We start from the raw sequence: 19,396 nt of genomic DNA on the forward strand, positions 1-19,396 counted from the left end.
CTCTAGAATATGGCTGTTCAAAGTCACCCCGCTCCACGACTCATCTGCATGATCTTGACATATTAGGTAAATTCTCTGTGACTCCATTTCCTCATTTGTAAAACAGGAGACAATTGTGAGAATTAATACATCTAGGATCTGGTAGGTATTAAGTGTTCAAAAAAGTTAGCAATTATCATTATCAACAAAAGAATTAAGAGATTTAAGAACTCCACAGTTGCCTTTAGAATTATGTATTTCTAAATTTGGTGGGTTGGAAATTAAAAGAACCTGATCCAGACAGCCACTAGAGGGAGCTCTCCGGTCAGACCGGAACGGTGCAGGCTGGTGGCCTGAGCAGCATTCTCACTGGGGACCAGAAAAACACGTGCCTGAGAGAGGACCAAAACCCTAAGGCTGAGACCCATGGGACTTGTAGATCAGATGGCCATCTTGGGCTGAGGTTTCCGTGGGAAGGTGGCTGGAATTTGTCACTGAATTGTCTCTTGTTTTCAAGTTGCCTGAAGCTGTAGTTCTTTACTGTTCTGGACTCGATTGTGAAGAGTGTTACTGATAATACACTGAGATAGTTTAATATGAAGGAGACTGTGTGTGTGTGTGCGTGTGCGTGTGTGTGTGTGTGTCTCAGAGAACAGTTGAATCACATTTACCACTTTATAATATCAACACGTCTCTGCATTCCTAAGAGGCACAGAAAAGGAGGGCATTTCTGGGAGCACGCAAACACAGGGCAACTTCCCGCCTTCTGTGTTTCGGAAGTTCAGGACCCGGGGCTGGGGCAGTGAGAGCAGTACTCATCTCCAAATGGCACAGCACCTCAGAAAGGCGGAGTCTGCAGCCTGTATAGGTTCAGTTTAGGCAGAATATGTATGTTCTCGAAGGTGAGGCAAGAGAGGCCCCCGGGACCAAGACTGAAGGGGGTGATCCCCCTGGCCCTGGTGTGCGTCCTCCGCCCACTCCGCCAGAGTCCGCCCCCAAGCCCCTCCCAGGCGTGGCGTCTGGTTTTGTAATCCCTCTCCTCCCCGTCTCTGATCCCCCCAATGTTGGGAAAGATTCGGTCTTTTACTCCTCAGCTTGATTTCAGGGCATCATTAACTCTTCCAGAAGCATTTCTGTTTTAACTCAGCTGTAATTTTTGACTTAAGACGCTTTCTGTATCCTGTCTGCTTTCTACTACCAACTCCCAGCATCTTAAAGTGATGCCAGGTGTTACCCAAGCCCAGAACAGCCCTCCCCATCAGACGGACGCTTCCTCCCAGGCAAGGCTCTTGTTGATTGCTTCTGTGGATTTCCAAGGGCAAAACTATGGGGAGTGTCTTCACTGAAGACTCCCCAGACATCCTGTTCTCCAGCACATCCTGTCACTGCCCTCCCGTCCTCAGCTGGTTTCATGCCCGTAGCAAACACTTCTGAATCGCGGGGTGGGCACTGGGGGAGGTCACAGGTCCACTCCCAGTCAGGCTCCGAGCACTCAGGATCCCCTGACAGAGCCCGTCTGTTGCCAGTTTTCCCTGCGAGGGTTCAGGCCTTGCCGTGGGGAAGAAGAGTCACCCCCAGGCCAACTGGCGTTTTCCATTCTCTCATCCCAGGGCAGACCTTCGTCTTCTGGAGTGACTGAACTATTTCCCTGCCGGCCTCACGTCCCAAGTCTTTGGCTTTTGGGTGCAAACACTGTCTGGGCAGCCGTTGGCCTCCTCAACTTGGTGCTGGTCCTCTGGGCTCTGTGTCACTTGGCCTTCCTGTGTGTCTTCCATCTCCTCTCCCCTGTTTGTCCCCTGGCATCCAACACTGGGTGGCCCCCAGCTCCTCTTGCTGGACCCACAGACCTATCCAGCCTCTCTTGGACACAGAAAAATGAGTTTTTAAAAAGCCCATTAACGCTCCGACAAGGATTCCCCCCAAGTCACGAGTGTCCCTGATTAGGGTGCCCGCTCTCCAGTCACAGAGCCCCCTCCTCACACCCCTCCGTGGGGGTTTGTAGCAGAAACGTGTGGAAATGTGTGGAGTAGAAATGCATGGAGAAGGCAACCATCGTCTTCCCCTGAGGGGTCCTCTGCCTGTAATGTTTTAAAAATATTGGAACCTACAACTGCTTCTTGAGATGGGAGTACTGTTGGTTGGTTGGTTGTTTTTCAAACATACATCCTTTTCCCTCCTTCAAAAACCATACCACTCAGGCCCTGCCGTCTTGGGTATGCCCCCCGAAGGTCAGCCAGCACTGGCTTTTGTTTCATTTGTCTGAAAACCCCTCCATCACCCACCCCCAACTCTACCCTCATTCCTGGCCCCTCTGGGATGTACACGTGGAGACCAGGAGCCCAGCAGGGTTGGGATAGAAGAAAAATAAGCTTCTTTTTAACGCTGGTTTAACTAGCTGTGCAAAAAACAAACACTGAGCAAAGTGGACATTATCATTTTTACCTCAAGTAGTAGTTTATTGTCATGGATATCAGGGCATCCAGAGCATATAATTTTGTCAGCCTGTTAACCACAGTTTTAGTAAATGAGATAAAATCGTGCATATTAGAAAAAAGTATGAGATATTCTCCTAGGTAGCCCTAACATCCAGTGTTCCCTCTTTTCTTCTCAGAAAAGCTACGGTGACTCACGTCTCTGCTCAAATAGATGACATTTGTGCGTCCACTTCTGGCCACGCCAGAGGGGGACGGGCTGAGAGCCTGGGGAGTGGCGGGGAACTGGGGAGGGTGTCTGCTCCCACATTCTGCGTGGAACAAGGGCGCGTGGAGTAAGCCCGGCTGCAGGCAGTTCTTTCTAACCCTGAGATACCACATGGTTGGCTCCTTAAACCTAGGCATGGAAGCAACCTCGGAGAATATGCAGTCAAGCTCCTCCATCTTCCAGACAAAACGACAAGCCTGTGGTTACCCCGAAGCAGAGCAGAGGGTGGGAACTTGGCCTCTGGTGCTGGCTGCCTGGGTTCAAATTCGGACTCTCCAATTCCGGGCTGCTGTGTACCCTTGGTGTGGTATTTAATCTGTGCTCAGCTTCTTCACTTGTAAAATGGAGATAATGAAAGCATTGCCCTCTGAGGGTAGTGGTAGTGAGTTGATACATTTAAGGAAGTTCCTTAAACAACTAAAAATAAAGCTACCATACGCTCCTGCAATCCCATTCCCGTGCATATATCTGGAGAAAACCATAATTTTAAAAGATACATGCACCCCAATGTTCACTACTGCAGCACTATTTACAATAGCCAAGATGTGGAAGCAACTTAAGTGTCCATCGATAGAAGAATGGATACAGAAGATGTGGTATATACATACAATGGAATATCATTCACCACAAAAAAAGAATGAAATAATGCCATTTGCAGCAACATGGATGGACCTAGAGATCATCACACTAAGTGAACTAAGTCAGACAGAGAAAGACAAATATCGTATGATATTGCTTATATGTGGAATCTAGAAAAAAAAACACACAAATGAAATTATATACAAAATAGAAATAGATCCACAGACATAGAAAACAAACTTATGGTTACCAAAGGGGAAAAGGAGGGAAGGATAAATTAGGAGTTTGTAATTAACAGACACACACTACTATACATAAAACAAGTAACCAACAAGGACCTACTGCATAGCATAGGGAACTATACTCAATACTTTGTAATACTTTGTAATAACCTATAAAGGAAGGGAATCTAAAAAATAATATAAATAATAGTATACACACACACACATATACATAACTGAACCACTTCGCTGTACACCTGAAACTAACACAACATTGTAAATCAACTATACTTCAATAAAAAAATAAAATAAAAATTTCCATGTAAAAAATAAATAGATAAAGTGCCTGGGGCTGGGTAAGCCCTGGATGCAGGGCAAGGCTGATTCATTTTACAGTCCTAGCACGGAGCAGAGTTGTGGGCATTTCTTTGCTGCTCAATAACTCTATCAGGAACGAATGAATGATTAAACAAGGACGAGTCTACCTACTTTGTAGATAAAGAAATAAGGCTCGAGAAGATATGAGACACATACAGGGTCATGAACCTAAGGACAGAGGAAGTGGTCCCCCGAACCCCTTTCCCCACACCACTGTCTTCCATTGACCACGGTAAAGCTCAGTGAGCAGACCCTTGAGGTCACCTTGACCCTGTCCTGCCTTCTGCCCACTCTCAGCAGAGCCGGGGACGCTCCCTCACGCGGCACATAGGAGGCTCTGCTGCACATTTCACGCAGATTTAACCCACCTCCTTCAGTGACTCCCATAAGTTGAGTCACTGAAGAATCTTCCCTGTGACACTCCAGCTAGGAAACCCCCAGCATCTGCTCCTGACCAGCTCCTTCTCCTTTTTTTAGACCAAACTGCCAACGCGCAGCCTCCGCTTTCCTGCAAACTCCCACAGCGCGGTCACGGAAGCCTGAGTTCCCAAGATCTTTGTTCTCTCTTTGTTCTGAAGGTGACTGTTTCTGCCGGGCCCTCCTTCCAGCCCTCTCCCCCCTCCTCACCCCTACGTGCTATCCTGATGAAATTCTCTGCCCAGAAGAACAGGGAACTCCCGTTGTGCGGTTCCCTCCATCCCCTCCCTCCCAACCTCCCTCCCTCTCTCAGACATCATTTCCCTCCTTCCCCTGCCTGCGCTCCTTTGCCTGTTCCTCTTGATTTATTTTATCCCCCTGTGCATAAAAGAGAGGGGACACTTGTGGTGAGAAGACATCAGCTCCCTGTTCCCCAGTGCCTCCTCCTCAAAACTGGACAGTCCTGACACCTCGTCCCGGGATGATTCAAATGTCTCCTTTGCCATTTCACTCCACGGCGGGCAGATTAAGGACGCGGGCATCTGTTGGGAAGCATAATTGTCATTGTTTGCTTCCATTTTCCCAAAGAGCAGCCTCCTCTGACGCTACAGCCAGTGACCTTGTGATGCCCAAGAAAAACGCAGTGTCCGTTCTAACGTGCTTATGACCAGAACTCCCCCAGAGGGGCGGTTGAGTCAAGGAGAACAAGGATCCAGAGCAGGAAACATGACGTCATTCATCTGGTAGAGGAGAGAATTTCAGGCTCTGCCCTTTGTGGTTAGGTACCACGTGTTTGTTTTTGAAAGATAATTTCTCCCTCGGGGAAGTAAAGTTTAGCCTGCAGCTCTCTTTGCTCTGCGATGACACCTGGCCCCAGGGAGAGAGGAGCGCTCAGGCGCCCTCCATCCTGGCCTTTTGGTTTTTGATGATGAACGTGGATAAGTAGACCCCCGGAGGCACGATCGATCCTTTTTGCAACATGTTTCTGTCTTAGTCACATTGTGTCTTTTAAGTACCGATTTTTATTTTAGTCTCTGTCTGTACCCACCTGTCTCCCTCTGCTCTGTGTCCTCTGTCCTGTGCTTCTATGCCTTCTCCACCCTTTCGCTTCCTTCGGGCCAGATGAGTTTCACTCTCTCCTTCCTACGAACTGTCCCCTATGCCTGCAGGCCTGCCAAGACAGAGCTTGCTGGAAAAACAATGGGATCGACCCTGCAGGTTGAAGGACTCACCACCAGATGGCACTCTACTAAGCTCTCTGCCCGTCTCTTGGCTCTGATGAGAAATCTGAGTGGTTTTTTAAAAAAGTCACTGGAAAGCATCATGAGGGGTCACTTAGTCCAGGGGCCTCCAATATTTTTTAAAATTTCTCACCCATATAAGTAACAACTTTTTGGCAGTGCACACCCACATTTGTTTGTCCATGTATATGTACTATTATCAATCTATATTAAATATTAGTAAAATGATAAAAAAATTACGTTCAGATAAAATTTTAAGTTTCTATTCTAATATTTTCTTCTTGCACAACAATGGCTCATTTTATGCATCTCCCACAGAGATCACTGAATAGTTCATATTTCCTTCCTCAAAAAGAGCCACATTTCAAGTTAAAAAGAAGTAATTTTTGAGCTTTTACTATGTACTCAGCACTATGGAAGGAACAAAACATGAGTAAATAAAGGACTAAAACATGTTCTCTATCTACAAGTTGCTTATGCTATAGCTGTGGAGGCAAGATATAGCAATAGATATAAAAGATCTAAAGACAATGTTAAGCAATATGCATGTAGCCACCAGAACACTTAATTTGCAAACAACCCACTCTTACTATTTTAAGCAAAAAGAAATTTCTTAGGTGGCTTATAGAATCTCTTGCAGGACCAGTAAGCCAGGATTAGAGGCTAAGCGGCAGCCAGAGGAAGTAACCAACCACCCAAGGACTACTCCGTTGGAAATCAGTGGTATGACCGTCTGCCACTCAGCACCAATGACACGAGGGACCAGAGAGCGCAAACTCTGCTAGAGATGCCTGGGGAACATAGCTCGGCCACCATGCTTGCAAGGAGAGCTAAGCACACAGGTCACATCCCCCTTCCCGGCAGCATAGGGCTGCATCTGCTCAGCAGAACTGAGGCTACATCTATAACCAGGCTTCAAGGACCCTTTAACTCTCCTGACTCTAATGTGGAGAAGGGACAAGAGGTTGGAAGGGCTATTGACTGAGCCAGCCCATAGGATGCACCACGCCACCACAGTGTCTACTAGACGAGAAAGGTTCATGCACGCCTTGAGCTCTTGCGTGAACAAGGCCAGGAGGCCAGTCAGGAACTGTGAGCTGCTACCCCGGGCTCTCGGTGGATCTCAGCCTGAGTCAGCCCTGAGCTCCTGCGACAGCAGGCAAGCTCTAAGAGTCTTTTTATCTGAGGCAGGGTCACCTAACTTCCAAAGGTTCCTTGCTTTTTTTTTTTTGGATGTGTCTATTTTTCCTCTCCCAAATGCACATCGGACTTTCACCCACGGCTGTATTTTAACCTCCGAATTCTTCTTTGTCCTCTGGTCTTACGTACCTGCCTGCCTTTTGAACTCATTTCTGTATTGACCTCCATTTCTTCCTGTTCCCTGGTTCCTCCCCGCAAGCAGATACTTGATTCACTGCCTCACCTGACGTTTGGCTTTTATCCTATCCCCTGTCTTACTCTCAGCATCATCCCCAGACTTTGCCTGAATCCCAGCTCACTCCGCATCTCCTTAATATATGTGGGCTTGGCCTCAGCGAGAGACATAAAGGGAGTGGGGCTCTGGGAAGTGGACGATATGGAGAATTGGAAGAAGGACACTCTCCATGGGGACAAGTGAGGGTATGAGTGCTCTTTGGTAACAGGAGCATGAAAGGGCCTATGTAAGCAGAAAATAAGATTTTTGTAAGGAAGTGGAGGTAACTGCTGTGATTTACAAATGTTGACTATCTCTTGCTGCCTTAGTTAGATTGAGGTAATATAGCAGAGAGCGAAAACAAAAGTGGTTTAAATACTTCATAGTTTCTTTCCCATAAAAATCCAAGCTGATAGTAAAACTCTGTTCCTCAAAGTTGTCAGGAGTCCAGGCTTCAATGGGACTCATGGCTGCCGCCATCTTGTCCAAGAAGAAGAAGGAAATGGGAAGTGAAGGTACACTCTTCCCTTTAGGGCCGTAACCTCGACATTGGATGTTTCACTCTCTCTCCTATCCAGTTTGCCAGAAAGCGGTCAACTGGCCACATCAAGCTGCTAAGGAACCTGGGAATTATGGCCATCACTGGCATTTACCCAGCTAGAACCTCTGTTTCTATGTAGAGAAGGGAAGAAAGAATATTGGAGGAGAGCCAGAGCTCTCTGCCCCTCTTAGCGTGCCCCTCTTGACTAGGCTGTGGGGGAGTTCTCAGGGAAAGATTGCTACTGTCTCGCTGGATGAGGTTGACCAAGGGGATCTTCCCTGGAGTGTGGACAACTAATAGCCAATGCCTCCTTAAAAGACATCATAGTTACTGGCATACACGGTCCCATCCTATGGGATTAGGTAAAGGTGGATGAAAGAATGCAAGGTAAGCAGTGTGGTAACCACCACACTGCTCCCACCCAACCGCCACCCAATCCACAGCTTGGGGTGAGAACCTAGTGGAGCCCTTCACAGCCCTATGTATCTAGCCCAGGCCTAGGTTCAAATCCCAGCTCTCCCATCAACCACCTGTGTGATCTGAGCAATTTGCTTTCCCTTCCTACGCCTCCATTTCCTCCTCTATAAAAGGGATAATAACAGTACCTACCTCACAGAGTTGTTCTGAGGATGAAATGAACTAACGCATTTTCATGGTACCTGATATGTAGTAAAGACTCAACGATTCTTGGCCATTATTACATAACAGACTCTAAACACACAAACCCACCCGCACACACATACGCAGTTCTTCCTGACTCTGATCTAGCCAAGAAGAGAGGGTACATTTACGTCCAGTTCCTTTCCTCATCTCCCATGCCCTAGGCTCCACCATGGGAGAAAGAGTAGTACCAACAAGAAGGACAACAGGAAAATGCAAAGGTATAGAAGCAAGAGTGAGCGTAGGCTTTGGAAAACAATGAAAATCCCAAACCAGCTACAATGGAGAGTTTGTGCTGGAAGGCAGTAGAAAAAAATTCTGGGTAGTTTGATTCATGCATTCATCAATAAACACAGATAAAATGTGAAACCACCTAACAATGAAACTCTCCAATTTCTGAAAACTCATCTGAGAAAGAAATTCTCAGTACCAGCAACAGGAGGAGGAACACTTGCTACAATGGTTGCAGTTAACATCATCAGGAGCATTACTGCTAAACATATACTCTAACACCCGAGCTTCTCTTAATATCCTTGCCCCTGACCCAGAGTACCTGGACAAAACTTGAAAAATCAGCATCCAAGTTCCTTATACCCCTCCCCCAAATCCCAGCAGCTTCCTGAATTTGATGTTTATCTACAAAGGTAATTCTGGGTGATAGAAAAGGAGGGCAGAGCTCCCCCTTAAAGGAACTTCTCAGAATCTTCTGGGGAGCCTTTCAGTGGCACACTATATAGGTTTCCCACCCCTCCAGAAATTATAATACCTACTTACCCACGGACTAATGATGTGCTGGAGTCATCACACATCTGACCAGCTCACAGGAGCAGGTTGTACACATTTCTTTCCAACTCTACATCCAGCTGCATCTCATTGGTAGCTTGAAATCAGGCATGGTGGAAATATTTATACCATGGAAATTGGTAACCACAATAAACCAGGGGTCTCCCCATCCCTGACTCCAGAGAGCTTATTTTTGAACATTTAACAGTATACCACTGCCACCACCCACCTTGGAAGATCGCTACAGTAAGGATTCATGTTACTAAGGTTAATGAGGTATATCTGTCTCCTGACGTGTGGGAGAGGAAAAGGATAGAGAATTGAATGTTCCACATGATATGGGGAACCATGCTGGGTGCTGCAGGCTTCTGCCCTCCAGAAGGGTCAGATGTGTGATGACTGCAAGCAGGGTGATGAGCTCAGCTCTGTTTCCATGAAGAAACGTGGGAAAGTCCTGCTGGGTGGAAATACAAGGGGTGTCAGACACACCCTCTGCCCTTGTGATACCTCTGATTTGGGTGATAGACAAGGTAAAGGCCAGAAAGCAGTGAGTAATATATAATACACACTAATATAAGGAAAGGTGCCAAATGACTGGTGTGGATACCAACTACTCAAAAAAGCAAAAGAGGGTTGTTTGAGTGACTACTATGTGCCAGGCACAGTGCTCAGTTCTGAGGGCTCAAGTGAGCAAGACAGACCTCCTTGCTGACCTTGGAATGCTCAGCATCTAATGCGGTGCCTCTCAAGGTGTGGTCTGGTGAACATCTGCCTCAGAATCATCACTAGCGGTAACAGCTACCATGTATTAAGGGCATGGTATGGCCAGCCACTAAACTAAGTGCTTTACATGTAGTGTAATTTCATTCTCAGACCAACACTATATTTGACCTATTATTATTATCCCCATTTTACAGACTAGAAAACTGAGACAAAAAAGTGAATTACTTTGCCAAAGGTCACACCATTAGGGAACAACAGAGCCATGACTTAAATCTGGAAGTTTGGGCTCAGTACTTACACCCTAAACCTACCTTAAAAAGATCGAATCCCAGTGCCCAGAGTAACTGGAGGAGAATCTCTGGGATTGGATCCCCGAAATTTTACACTTTAAATGGGATCCCTAAGTGACTGTGATGCCTTCAAGTACTAAGACCCAATGGTCTGAAGTCAGACAATTCAACAAGCAATCATAATAAAAATAACATTTGACAAGTGTCATGGAAAGGCTAAGTATGGGATACTAAGGTCACCCTTAGCCTAGATGTGATCAGGGAAGGCTTCTGGGAGAATTGCTCACACCTGCCTCAAAGGTAGGTGTTCTCCAGGTATCAAGGAAGTGAGAAAGCTTCCAGACTGAGAAAACAGATTTTTGATAACAGGGCCAGAGGGAGGAAAGCTGCTAGGCCTTTAAAGAGGTGGAAGAAATTCTCTATGGCCAGAAGGTAGGATGGTGCTACCCTGCCTAAGAAAAGAGGCAAAAGTGCCAGGTGGAGGTGAGGCAGGCCCTCCCATAAAAGGTTGTGCTGTTTGCACACCACATAACGTTCCTGCATCCACCCAGGAAAGGGCCTTTTTGTAACTCAACCTCTCCCTGCATACCTTTATGCAATTTGCACCAAGTACCATCTATCTTTTTTATGTATAAGTTCGGAAGACTGGACAATGAGTAGCTATTGAGGGATTTTAAAAATGGCAGTGACATGGCTGGATTCAGGTGCTTGGTTTACAAAGTCATGGGTTTCTACAGAGCACACAGTGGATGAGACCCAGGATTGTACACAGGACGCTGAGGTGAGGTCGCCACAACGGCTGCTCCTGTCCTGCGAGGCTGCAGGTGCTTTACCATCATGAGACACTGAGTTTCCTTTCACACCCTCCCAAAATGTCACCCTGCACACCCCCACCCCCCAGGCTTGTCCACATGCTATCCTACTGGGGGTCAAAGAGCTTAAGCAAAGAGCCCAAGGCCACAGAGCTGCAAGAGTAGAATCTGAAGCCAAGTATTTTTTGTTCCCAAAGCTCTTGCTCTCACCACTGTGCTCAGCTGCCTCCAAGTCTATGTAGACAGGGTAAAGCCAGATTCTCCTAAGTCCTTACGTGATAAAACCCACACGGAAATTCAGAAGCACTCTATTTCCTCCTTAACGTTCCATGCCACAGATAGCTAAGAATGAATCAAGGCTACTTGTGTCAGACTAATTCAGCTCATAGTAACAGAAATACAACCCAGGCTGGCTTAAGCTAGGAGCTTCAATAGCTCATGTAACCAAAAGCTCTGATTTTGAGCCTAGTGGGTCCTTAGTCACTCTCGCTTCATCTCAGCTTTGCTTCTCTCTCCATGGCTTCATCCAAAGGTGAGCTCTGCCCTGGTGACAAAGACAGGCAATAGCAGGTCCAGCTTACATCTTACCTACTTCGCCACCTTAGCTGGAAAAATGCCTTTCACACTGAATCCAGAGAAAGTTCTGGCCGGGGACCTTATTGACCAGGTCTGGGCCATGTGCCAGCCTCTCAAGAGGGGATGAGGTCGGCCCGACCTGATCATCTGGTCTAAGAGTGGGAGAGGAGCACCCCCCAAAGGAAAATGAGATGCTGCTATCAAAGGAAGAACAGGATAGTAGGCAGGGGAAAAAATAGGTCTCTATAGCCCACAGAATTTTCTAATCCTTTCTATTTGACTCAGTACGATCCCACTGGCTTCATTTTTTCCTACAAATTTCTAGGCCTCTCCAATGATAGTGATCATCTGAGACCCTTCTTAATGAGAACTGCTAGTAAAAAAATGTCTGGAATCCTCCTTTCAGTTTCACATACTTTAACATAAGAAACAAATTGAAGAAAGTCCAAAGGGCAGTGGAGTCATTGATGTCATGGGAAATATTAAATAATGCACTGAAATAGTTGGAAATTTAATAAGAAAGTAACAAGTATGAAAGATGAGAATATGATTTCGTTTAATAAAAATCTGAGGCCAAAGAGAATGAGCAAAGTTGGAGGATGGAAAGGAAAGGGAAATTATTTTGAAAATTGCAATGCCAGAAAAGGAAGAGCTAGTCAATGATGGATGTTTCAAGAAAGCAGAAATCCATCAACTTAATCAAGATTTCTATGTTAAAACTGTTGAGCTATGGGCTTCCCTGGTGGTGCAGTGGTTGAGAGTCTGGCTGCCAATGCAGGGGACACGGGTTCGAGCCCTGGTCTGGGAAGATCCCACATGCTGCGGAGCAACTAGGCCCGTGAGCCACAATTACTGAGCCTGCGCATCTGGAGCCTGTGCTCCACAACAAGAGAGGCCGCGACAGTGAGAGGCCCGTGCACCGTGATGAAGAGTGGCCCCTGCTTGCCACAACTAGAGAAAGCCCTCGCACAGAAACGAAGACCCAACACAGCCATAAATAAATAAATAAATAAATAAATAATTAAAAAACAAATAATGGTACCCATTCTCACAATTTAAAAACAAAAAGCAAAAAAAAACTGTTGAGCTATCAATATGCTACTTTTTCCAATATGACAGGTGACAAAATAAGCCAAACAAGGAAAAGATTTTGTTCCACTAACTGGTTCCTCCATCACCATGGCAATATCACAAATGGAAAACGGAGATGTTGATAATGTCATGATCTAATTATTTTTCCCCTCTACCTTCATTACTTGTTCAGGATGATAACAGATTTTCTTTATTTACTTTATTCCCCATGGATTATTCTTACTTTAAAGTTGCTAGAAACCGTAGGTGCTATTCTGTGTAGGATTTGATTTAAAAATAATAACTTATGCAGAGAAATTTTTTAAATGGTGTGAGAGAAAAAGAGAGGAAAATACTATTTTTCCATGATTGAGTTAATAGCACTTTATCATTTGGAGATAACGCTGTCCAATGACAAATGAGAAGTGTCTCGTGCGGGCTCTGATCTGTCCACTACTGTCTGCCATAGAAGACCAGCACTGAACACTCCAGGTTAGATATCATCTGAAGATCTGGTTGTTTAAATGTTTTCTTAGAATAATAAAAAAGATGGTCCTATTAATTTCATCACAATTCTCATCATTATCTTTGAAATTATCAAAATAGTTACTGTTTATTAAGTGCTTTCTGTGTGCCAGGCACAGTGATAAATGTCTTGTGTCTCATTTAATTATGTGAAACATTGAGGCTTAGAGAGCTCAAATTACCTGCTCAAGGGGATAAATCTAGGAAGTCAAAGAACCAAGATTCACACCTCGAGCTCGTCATCCTGGTGGGTACCCCACATGAATGTGGGCAAACCACAGATTCAATGCATCCTGGGACCAATTTGCTTCACCATGTTCTAAGGCCAAAGAGTTCATTCTTGTCCTTTGCCACTGAAGCAAGTACTCAAAAAGAGAACTGAGCAAGAGCGTGTTCTTCATCCACTAAAAATCCTTCTCATGATGTGTACAGCACCACCCTATATGTGAAGCCTACCATATGATGATTTTGTATTCACCAATTATATTGCCTAGGAATTTAATTTACTGACTGTCCACTATGTGCAAGGTACTGAGGCCATGACTTTGGGAGGACAATTATGAGTTAAGATGTGGCCACTGTTTCAAAGAGCTTACAATACGGAGTAGGGCTGGGAGAGGTAGGAGAAGCTCAGATGAACACTCTGGGAGTAAAATGAACCATCCTCAGAAGAACACCATAAAAGAGCTATAAACCGAGTGCTACAGGAGTAAAAAGACAGAGGAATCCTGTCCGTTTGTGGAAAGGCTTCTCAAAGGATAGACCATTTGATATGGTCTTGTAGACCTGACAGGATCTCAGCATACAGGGAGGAAAGGAAAAGAGGGTGCATCAGACAGAAAGAACAGCATAAGAAATGTCAAGTCACACACCTTCGCACGATGAACGAAGTGTCCTAATGTGAATGGAGATACATGTGTGTAGGGGGGATTAAGAAGAAACGAGGCTAGAAATGTAGGTTGTAGATATTGTGTCCAGCCTTTACGCCCCCCCGAACAATTGAGCTCAGTTTGCCAGGCAATGGGGAAGACTTGCAGACCACTGAGCGGGGAGCAATTGGGCTGGATTAAAAATAAAACAATTCAACTGGAATCGAAGTGACCAGGTTGTCATGACAACAACCAACAAAGTATTTAGGCCAGTGCTTCTCCAACTTTAAAGTGCCTGAGAATCACCTGGGGAACTTGTGAAGATGCAGATTTGGACTCAGCAGCTGTGAGCTGGGACCTGAGATTCTGCATTGTAAGAAGCTCCCACGTAAGACATTGACGGTGAATTTTAAACCAGAACTCAAAAATATGAATCAATATAAAATGATTCATAAGACAACCTCAGGCATTTCGCCATCATTTGTTATGCTCAGTAAGTTCTCTGCCCAGGTAGTTTTTCACTGTTTTGCATTTTCAACAGCAAATCTGAAATTTACACCTGCATATCCTCCTGTCCCTTTTTTTTTTTTAACTCTTTAAATACAATCTTGAAGAGGAAGAAGTAAGCAGATTAAACGAGGTCATTTACGCAATTTGTGGTTTCAGTTACAGATTTTTGTTATCTTAAAGGGAAGCAGAAAACATGTGGATGTATAAATAGAGGTGTAGAACGCAGGTTCACAGAAATTCATTCTCTCTCTCACTGTATAAAGATGAGCTCACATTTAGAACGCAAGGCTCCAAGCTGGTTGCCTTAGTGGGAGGTGGGCTATTGGTTACACTGAGGACACCTTGAGCAACTTAGTGACTTTCTGTCACTTGCTGTGGACCAGATGCTGGAGCATTGGCCTCTGGAGCAAACTGAACTGAAGGCATTTCATAGCAACCTCAATCTTCAGGGCTGAAATAGGAAACACAGCAGCAGACTTGGAAACTAGGTCAAGGAGGAAACTCTGGTAAACCTCCTGAAATGGCTGACTTTTCAAACATTACCCATATCAGTCCTTTTCAAAAGGAAAGCATGTATTCCCAAATGGTATCCTTCCCGACCCCAAACAAGACATGTAAGCAGTCAGGCACGAAGAAATAGAGAAACAAAACCCAAGCCAGCCATGTATGACCCACCTTTGCACCGCCCAGCCTTCCGTGTCTGCATCTTCCACGTTGCGCTGACTCTTGGCCACGTGGTGCAAGGAAGATGAGAGCCAATTGACCCAGAATGAGAAACACTGGTAGGGAAACAGATTAATCCACAGTCTGAGGTCATTATCATTTAATCCATTTTAGATGGATGGTTTGGCTGATCTGATGGACTGGACAGATGGTGGCGGTGTCCATGCATAAGCTCCGGTCAGTCTCCTGTTCAATGTCCACTCACACACCAAGGAAGAGGTTAGCAGAATGTCATGGGCAATCTAAAGCAAGATTAGAGGAGGTTTCATCTACACTTTCTAAAATCTCACTGGTGTACTCTTACCTGTAATGGCATTCCTTTGTGAGTAAAGAAAGAAGATCTTGCCCAGCCCACCTGCAAATTTCCTTCAAGGGAGTATTACAAAGTAAATGAGCAGTCATTTTTAAGTCAGATTAAAACATGTGGGACAAGATGTTGTTGAAGCCATGGGTGTTTTAGTGGAAAAGAGTGTTCCTGGCAGACAGTCACTGTGTGAGACCTCCTAGTCCCATTGAGAAAAACTGCCTCACTGGGGAAAGGAGCTCCCAAGCAATAATTCCAGTAGGGTTGGCAATGTTCAGGCTACGTGATCTGCTCTGGCACAAAAACTACCAATTCCCATGGGCCTGGGACCCATGATGTGATCTTGCACAAAGAGCTCTGTGAAAAGAGACATGATGACAGTTAGGTGGCCAGCCAGACCTTTCCTCAGAATTGGAAGTGGAAAATGTGGAGAGAATCAGCCGTGAGGAAAAAAGCAAGAAGATGCCAAGACAAGCAGAAGCTGAGTGTAGCAGAACCACAGGAAAGGCAGAGCACCGGGCCAAGAGACGTTGAGTCCTGCTGCTGGTGTGTTTGGAAATGTGTGTGTGTGAAGGGGGCTGGCGTTCCAAACAGCCGTCCTGACCCCTCCTGGGTTTTGTGAGGCCAGGCTTTCCCAGCCTCTTGCTCCCTCTGTGGAGCCTGATGAGTCAACTCTTCCTAAGTTTCCTTAAGACCCAGCTATCAGCTGAGATTCCCATTGGCAGCACGTGAGTCTCCACTCCCCAGTGCATGTTAACCAAAGAGATCAAATGCTTAACCAACTAGAACACAGGAAGACAGGAAGAGAAGACTGGAGGGAGAGAAGAAAGAAAACAGACAGGGATACAGGCCCTGAATGGAAAACTCGAGTAGTTTAAGAACTTGTTCATGAGTAGAAGTTCTACCAACATCTCTGTCAGGCAAGACCCTTGCATTCCAGAGACCCCTTGCTAAAAATGATCAGCAGTTATTGAAAACAAAGAATCAAAAGATAAGTGTATATTATTAATTTTTTAATCATCCGAAAATATTTTCATTATATTTTAAATAATTTTCATCATTAATTTCAAGGTATCCAAATCCTCCTTTGGCCTTCTCAGTCTCCTTTTTTGAACTCACAGATCAATTTTATTCTATTTTGCTATATCTTAGCATCCGGAGAGAAGAAAGATCTCTCAGATAAAAAACACCATCTCCATCTTCCTTTCCCCACCATCTCTGGTTAAAATTCTGAGAAACAGGAAAAGAAAGAAATATTCATTTAATTTCATGCCTCAACCCTCTTTCCCACTTAATCCATCCCCAAAGTGGAAGCTCATGGCAGATTTCTTTTCAGAACCTCGGGGGTATGATTACAGTGAAGACAGAATGAAAGGTTAGAAAATTCTCTCAAACCCCAAGGTTATTCCTAGTTCAGAAGAAAGTTCTTTACAAAATTCCTTTTTTGGGTCACTCCATGACCACTCCTCCTGCTAGTCAAAGTCTTTAAGGCCATCATTTGAATGCAGCCTGCATCATAGGTGAGCATTGTCATTGAAATCTCTCTAGTGGTTTATCACGAGGAGGGGATCTTGGAGGAGATGAGTCTCAGCACAATTGTCTCTGGCTGCTGTGAGTGTAGCGATCACCACGGCAACAAGAGCAGGGTAAAGAAGAACAGTGTTACTGTTCCCTCCTGGGGTGATGCTACAGAAAGGGCCTTGAGTGTTCAAACTTATCCTCTTCTACATCCTGCTAGATCTCTCACCACCTCTTGCTACTGGAAGTCACCCCCTTCCTCCTAGTATTTAGACTGCATTCAACAAACTGGAAAATTGTATATATATAAAATAGATACAGTCATCTCTCAGTCTGCAGGGGATTGGTTCCAGGACCCCTGTAGGTACCAAAATCCACAGGCACTCAAATCCCTTATATAAATAGCATAGTATTTGCATATGACCTATGCATATCCTCCCATATACTTTATATAAATATAAATATATATATATTTGCCACACCATGTGGCTTGTGGGATTTTAGTTCCCTGACCAGGGATTGAAACTGGACCCTCAGCAGTGAGAGTGCGGAGTCCTAACCACTGGACCGCCAGGGAATTCCCCTCCCACATACTTTAAATCATCTCTAGATTACTTATAAACTTAATGCAATATAAATGCTGTGTAAATAGCTGTAAATGCAATATAAATGCTATGTAAATTGTTCAATCCGTGGTTGGTTGAATCTGTGGATGCAGAACTCACAGATTCAGAGGACCAACTGTCTATCAGTGACTCACTGGCTAATCATCTGAGCATTCCTAAAACATTATATAGGTCTAACTTGGAGCCCTAGGAGAAATACGAGTCTAAGAACTTGAAATAAAAAAAATAAAAAAAGAAAGAACTTGAAATGTATCTCCCAAATGCCAATCTTTCAATCCCTCAAATAAATAAATAAAAGGTAGCAAGACCTTAACTTTGTGTGACATAGCATCCTGTTCTTAAGACTCTTCAATGTTTTTCTTTAATCATTATCAAGTTTCTAAAGACTGTTAGAATTTCTTGTTCCCAATGAAGAATGGACTGCAGTTAGGTGTAAGAGAAGAATGCCTACTTCTTGAGATAAAATCTGAAAAAATTAAAAGGGTCTGCCTTCCTCCATAAGAGTTATACTATCCTCCTTGCCTCAGAGAAAGTAAAAAATTACTAAATTTGGCTAATTTAACATGAAAGAGAGCATCAGTTCTTCTTATTCAAACTTCTAGCCTGGTACAAGAGAGTATAGTATTGTGTTAACATCTAACTGTGTAACCATGGTCAAGTTAATAAATTATCAAGTCAGGAGAACTGGGCAACCTTGGTCAAGTTACTAATCTCTCTAGCCAAAACTGGGTGGTAACTACAGTATTATCACTAACTCACAATATGAGCACGAGCAAGTCATCCATCACAGCTCATTTTCATTGAATGTCAAATTAAGGCAATACTCTTGCTTCCCTATTTGCCTTAAAGCCATGCTCTTCAGTATTTTGTTCCTCAAGGTCATACCTGTAGACAACAGTCACACTCTGGATATACTATCACAAGTCAAGATGGCTCACTAAAGGATTAAGCAAGTTAGACTTCACATTATGCTCAATTCCCTCAAGAACCACTAATATCTTCTCTTGCTGATACCAGATTTTCCAGTGTGGTAGGCAGCCAATAAGATGGTCTCCAGTGACTCCCCACCTCCACTGCATAATTCTCTCCCTTTAGGTGTGGGCTTGGCCTAGTGGCTCACTTCTAACAAAGAGAATACAGCAGAAGTGGTAGAATATCACTTCTGAGACTACATTATGAAAAGATTGTGATTGTGTCTTGCTCACTCCTTCTTGTTCTCTCTTTTACTCACTCTAATGAAGCCAGCTATCATGTCGCTAGGTGCCCTGTGGAGAGGTCCACATGGAAATGAATTGAGGAAGGCCTCCAGCCAACAGCAAGCAAATAACGGAGACTCTCAAAGTCCACAAGGAACTGAATCCTTCCAACAAGCATATGAATGAGTTTGGAAGTGAATCCTTCTATTCCCCAGTCAAGTCTTCAGATGACACCACAGCTCTGACTAACACTTTGATTGCAGCCTTGTGAGAGAACCTTGAGGTAGAAGCACCTAGCTAAACAATGCCTAGATTCCTGACCCTCAGAAACTCTGAGATCATAAATGGGTATTGTTCTAAGCTAGGAAGTTTGTGGATAATTTGTCATGCACAGCAATAGATAATTAATAAACCAATATGGTCAGAAATCATGATAGAGAGTATTTGCATTGAAGTGGTATTTTTCAAATATCTGTATCTCAATCCATTCTGGTGGTCATGATCTAATTTAGTGAGCTAGTGAGCCTCAACCAGCATTTTTTTAATGAAATAACATGGAATGGAATAGAACAGGATACAATTTTTTTAAAAAATCAGAACTGATTGGAAGTGTTAAAAATAAATATTATCTTATGAAACTTTTATTTCATTAAGTACATTTTATACACTAAGTCATAATATAAAATATATTTCTTAATATGAGTTGGGCCAAAAAATGTTTCAAAGAAACAACCCTCAAG

The sequence above is a fragment of the Eschrichtius robustus genome, chromosome 2 (assembly GCF_028021215.1).
Source record: "Eschrichtius robustus isolate mEscRob2 chromosome 2, mEscRob2.pri, whole genome shotgun sequence".
NCBI classification, from domain to species: Eukaryota; Metazoa; Chordata; class Mammalia; order Artiodactyla; family Eschrichtiidae; genus Eschrichtius; species Eschrichtius robustus.